A 6278-nucleotide genomic window follows, 5' to 3' on the forward strand; every position below is an offset into this window, starting at 1 on the left:
CCATGTCCAGGTGCAATTTCTTAACCATGCCCTTTCCTGATCAGTATGGATCAGTACCAGTGCAGGACTGATACAAGAATAAAATATAGATGTATGAATCATAAAATTGCTACAATATATAAAATCACCTAAGACAAAGCTCTGCTCTGCCTGTCCAGGCAGGTCTGCTTTGTACATCCATCAACAGAGCTCTTTGGCCAAGGAAAAGAAAGAAGAATGGTCCTTCAAACAGACTAAAAATAGCAACAGTGGAAAACAGACCAAAAGCAATTTTACTTCATTGAAAACCAAAGGAATGCTGAGTTTCTATAATGGTATTTTCCATTGGATTCAAATTGCCCCCTTTACAGCATTGGTCATAAATACTGTTTTCATTACTTCAGTGATATTATTGTACATCTGGACTAAAGGTGATCATTCTTAGATATTACTGGTGGAATGTGTGCTGGTGCATTTGCAGGAATGGATTGTGCACAAGCTGGGAGGGAGAAGCAAACTTCAAACTACCACATTAGAAACTACATGTGGTAGTTTTTAAATTGTTTGAAAAAGTTTTCTGTTAGGCTAAATGGGAAGCCAGGTATATTTATAGTTTTGTTTCTCTGCTTTCTTAGCTCTTCTTTCTGGTCTTGCAGGAGTGGTGTCCTAATTAAAACATTCTGCCTTCTGAAGCCTGTTGAACATATGTCAATTGTATTTTTAAATGAAAAAAAGGTCAAATAAAATGGAATGAAGAAAGTCTGTTGGAAACTTTAAATTTCTGCTTTATGTTTAGATGTTTGGTGCAGTTTGTTTCTCTAAATGCCTCTGTATAATTAAATTATTAACTGTTTTGTGTGTTTTAAGCTGTATGCATTAAAAATAATTTTCTAGTATAAAAATACAGAATTATACACTCTTATTGAAACAGAAACTGTAATTTAAGATGGCTTGATGTGGTAATGTGGATATTCTGTTTTAGATGGAAATCTTCGAAAAATCTGTCTTAATAAAGAGCTGAAGTTTATGTGTCCTAATTGTTAACCTTGTTTCTTTGAACATTAACAATTACCATTAATGTCATGGGAGTAAGCTCAAGCTTTCCTGTAGCTGATGGAGTCACTAAGTGCAAGACTTTGGTTGCCCTTTCTTGTGGGTGCAGTGCTTGTCTGGTTGGTTGTAGCAGGTAAAGAGCCCCTGCTGTGGTGGCTTTTCCATTTCCATTGCCTTGTGAGTGCTGATGGCAACTCATCCAGGTGTCCTGCAGCTCCTAAGATATCTGGAGGAGCTCAAGTGTTTGTTGTGGCTTGGAGTGTGCTGTCTGAAGGTGTGGCCCTGGCCAAAAAGGAAGGTGGAGGGGAGGAGGTCAGGTTGGGATGAGCTGGCCCTCACCCTGACTCCTTTCTGCTGTTTATTTGGGACAGTGTTCCCCTAGGAAACCAGGAAACCTGAAATGCCCCTGTGTCTCATTGTTTCTTACCTCTTTCGACTCTTCCACGTGTTGGATTTTTTTTTTTTTTAAAGCAGCATGTACTAATACCCTGGGGTTTTCCATGAGGACTACCAGCATTAACATAATGTAAATACATGACAGTCAAGTCCTCTCTGTCCAGAAATCCTTCAAGTTACATCACTGCTAAAGCCTGACAGCCTCAGAGTCATGAGTGCTTTAATCAAAGCAGCTGCTCAGCAGTGGTTGTAAACTTGTTCTAGTGGGGTCAGGTAGCTCTTGGCACTGGAAATGATCTTTCTTCTGCTTATGTGAAGTGCAGGTGGAGTAGATTAATACCTTCCTACAGGTGTACTCCAGCTGGCTGGCTTCGCTTGTAAACCACTGGATGCTGGGTAGAAAATCTCTTTTAATAGCCAAAATGGCTGGCAGACCCAGTGCAGGTACAAAAATTTGAAGAATTCTTTCAAGATCTGTGAAGGAACTACTATCTGGATCACTTAGACAATGAGCTTCACGCACCACTGCACAGTAATCAGTAATTCCAGGCTAAGCTGCTAAAGGCAAAATTATTAGCATAATCTGTTAAACATTTACCTATTAAAATAAAGTCTTTGCTAGAATTCATCTTCACTGTTTGAGCTCCTAAAAAACTCCCTGAAGATTTTGCAATGCCATACTTTGCAAGTATATTAGAGGAGCAGGGCTAGACAGAGCATAATTATCTTAGTAACTTATTTTGCAACTTCCCACTTCTGTAATTGACACTGGAGGTAGATTTCTCCCACTCTTCCATACTTAGCAATGAAAAATACCTGGTTTAAATGTCAGTGAATTGACATTTAACCATCCAGTGTACTGCAATTGCAAATACAATACAGGTTTATCATCCTCTGAGCAATTTTATTCTGCTCTAGCACAGATTGTGCTGAAGGGAGGTAATTGCCATACTGAAGTAGCAGCAACAGAAGCTTCACTAGAGCTGCTCCACTGTAAATTTGGTTGGAGGAGCTGTGGAACTGAGGGCTTTGCTGTGCACTGTTTTAGTGGTGCTTTAGGATACGTTACCCAGCCTGATTATGAGGAGAATGTGGTGATGTTGGAAGGATCTGTAGGGATAGAATGGAGAGAGGTCTTTAAAGTAGCAACAGGTTACTCCTGAGAGAGTATGAACTCATCCAAAAGAGCTGTTATAGATGTTCATTTGGAACCGATGCCAAGTGCACAATATAAATCTTGAGTTATTTAAAACAAACATCAAAGCCTTTAAAATCCTGAAATATGTGACTGTTAAATATGCTTTTAAAAAGAATGCAAAAAATATAGAAAACAGAATGGGAAGGAATTTGCAGATACTGAGATAAATATATAAAGAAAATATGTTCTAGGAAACAAGAGCCAGGTGCCTGCCAGCAGAAACTGTTGCAAAGGTACAGCTAAAATGAAAAACAGTGAGAGTGTGAAGAAGGTAATGAGGAATAAACAAGTAATGTCTGCACTGGTATCTGAAGTGAAATGAGATTACATGTGTTAGTTATAAAATCCTCTTTCATTATTAAAAAGATCATTTCAGCAACAGACACAACTTTGAGTAAAGAAAACGTCGACAATGTTTCACAAGCTAGGTATTTTGTCCTTTTGAAGTTTTTTAATTAAGTGCAGAGTTTTTTGAATTATTATATTAAAAACTAAGTAGTTATTCACAGGCAAAGTAATTAATAGAAAATGTGAATGGTTACTGCTGTTGAGAATTAATGTAATCTGCCATGGTCCTGAAAGACTCATTAGGAACTGACTAGGTCATGTATTGTAAATGATAAATCTTTAAGAATTGCAAATGTCTGGAAACTGCTTTTACAAATTTTGGGAGTTCTTTCCTTGAAATTTATGCAGGTAAAGTTACAGCCCTGTTCCCTTTTTCTTTTCAAAGGCAAAGGAGGTCATGTCAGGAAGGAAATAACTCCATGAAATAATTGAGTATATAACAATTTCTTCAGGGTGGGGGGGGGAATCTCGTTCTTGTTTACTCACCTGTTTGTTTCTGAGGTGATTACTGGAATCAACACTTGCACGTGAGGGGTGTGGGAGGAAAAACTATTTGCCATGGCTGGTGCTGTGTGTAGTGACAGCCCTCATGATGGATGTTCTGGGCACGTTTTGACGTCGTAGCCTGAGACTTGAGAGACAGGCAAGCCAGGACACAAGACAGAGGTTGTAAACTAAGTCTGTGAGGAGCTGAATGCCATGTTCCTTCAGGAGCTAGCAGGTGCAGAGGCAGTTTGCATTTCACAAGCACCAGGAATGCCAGCAATCAGAAATGCAATCTCCAGCTGGGGTTTGGTGTTGTGCCTCAGCCTGGCAGGGCTGATGCTCTCAGCAGCTGGGCCGGAAGGCAGTGCTCACATCAAGTCTTTGATACCCTCTTTTAGGGTTTGGCTTCTGAGTTGGTTCCCACTGAGAAGTACAGGCTATGGATCTGTGGCATCCTGCAACTTACAGGAGGGTGGGGCTGTGGAAGAAGAACTGCAGCCTTGTTCTTGGCCTCATGTAAAGCCTCGGGATTTCCCCCTTATCCTCAGGTCTGTGCACCTAATGCCAACATCCAGAGAGAGGACATGGCATTGGAGAGCTCTGGTTGGGAAGGAGGGCTGTAGCTCATTGGTGGAGGTTTGTCATGGTTGAAACGCCCTATTTGGGTGATCTCCACAATGTGGACCTACCCCATTTCCCAGTTTTGTGAGGTGCATGTCCTTGCAGTGAGGAGTGGCTCCTAGTCTCTGCATAGTTGTGTCATATTTTGAGTTGAGCAAAATCTGAGGTACAGGAATCTTGAGGTAATTGTCACGGCCGTTCTGGAGAGAAAAAGAAGTTTATAGATGAACCATTTATTGAAAGGCTGTTGTAAGATGTCAGTGGTGAGTAAAGGCTGGCAAATGTGAAACCTTCAGCTGGTAGATTTAAGAAGCAGACTTGATTCAGTTGTGTAAGCACGGGCCTCTTCTCCTACAGAGATGCTCTAGGATCCCCTGTGGCATCCACTTACCAGCAGGGCGTGGATGGGATGTCCAGTGACCTGTGGCAGATGTCCTGGTCCCGGGAGAAGCCCCACACATCTCAAGGGGTTCACACACTATGAAGGGTTCATGCAGCTCAGCCAAGGCAGAATGTGTGTGCTCATAATGCTGAGCAGCTGCAGAACACTTCACAACATCCCATTCCATGTCACAGCTCTCAGAAAGACATGCAGACACGTGAAAGTCAACAGAAAGGCACTGCCTAGGATCCAGGATATGACATGATTGTGCTCTTAATAATTTGCATTCCTTTCTGAAGAACCCTTTGCATAATTTGGATGCAAGTGGCTGAGATCTTGTTTCGGGTGTAATGAGAATTCACAGTTCTTAGAATCTGTGTACATATGATGTGTAGTATCTCAAAGAGTGCTGGACTGCATGATTTGCTTCCTCAGTAGCAAAAATAGTTTGCTCCTCTTGCATCTTTTTATCTTTCTTTGTTTCACTGATTTCTTTTTTCCTTTTTGATTAAAAAAGAGTTAGAATCTTTTGTGTATTCTAATCAGACCCTGATTCGGGTCTGCTATTTTAAATTTGAATTTTTAAGTTTATATTTTCCAAAGCCTTTTTAAAATTTGAGATTTAAGATTTTAATAGCAAAGCTTCTTAAAACTACTGACATAAATTAAATGGGTAATTCTACTGAGATGAGCACCTCTGAGAGGCTGCATTTTAGGAGATTGTAGGTAAACCTGTGTTGGGATGCAGTCTTTGCCCAAAACCAGCTATGTTCTGTAGCCATCAGCACATGCAGCAAAATGTTCTTTTTTGGAGAACTTCTTCCACTGCTCTCTGTTTAGTGAACATTGGATCAAACATTGGTTTCTGAAGGGCCCTGTGATTGCAACAGTACTGTACATTTGGTAATACTTGGAAATGCTGCAGTCATTTCCCTTTCCTGTGAAGATGTAAGTTCCCAAACATCCTCATCTGGCCTTTAACTGGTGATAAACATCTCTGTTCACAATTTGTTTAGATCGCTTGTCTACTGTACCAAGTTCTGTGTAAGGGCTCATTGCTGCACGTAGGGTGAGACAGCCTAACATTCATTTCTTGGGAGTTGAAAGACAGAATATCTAGAGTCAGTATGGAAGTACAAAAATAATGAGAACTTGAGAGATAAGCCTCCCAACAACTTATTCTCTGAAATCATTGGAATGCACAGTGGAGAGACATTCTATGTTCTCTTTTATTACCCATCTGTACCAAAAAAAAAAAAAAAAATAGGCTAGGTTATTTCTAAAGTTTTATTATGAGTGACTCTAACTATAAGCAGATTTTTACTTTGTTTTATAGACCTGATCTACAATCTGCATTTTTAATTCTACGCTTAACCATCTATACACAAAGAGTTGATGTAAAATTCATGGAAATAACAGTACAATGATAGATTATAAATTTCACAGCTGTTATTAAGAAAGTAGGCCAACGTAGCTCATATTTACAAAGGAAAAGGGATCCAATTGTCAGCTCTTTTGAAAACAAAACCCAAAAAAGCCCCAGACCATCTGTCCAGTATGGGTTGTTTTTTATGGTTTTTTTAAGGGAGCCTCCATAGGTCAACAGTTTCCAGGGTTGAATGCATTTAATTGCTGTAGTGGTTTTATTAATCTGCATTTGAGTCTTGCCAAACTTAATATTTGAAGAATCACTCCTTTGATTTTTTTTTTTTTAATTCTTAAATAAATGAGAGAAGAAGGAGAATTCTGCCAATTTAGCTATTTCCAAGTTTTTTATCTTTTTTAACAGTAGCTTTGAATGATTAATGTGAACAA

The sequence above is a fragment of the Vidua chalybeata genome, chromosome 9 (assembly GCF_026979565.1).
Source record: "Vidua chalybeata isolate OUT-0048 chromosome 9, bVidCha1 merged haplotype, whole genome shotgun sequence".
NCBI lineage: Eukaryota > Metazoa > Chordata > Aves > Passeriformes > Viduidae > Vidua > Vidua chalybeata.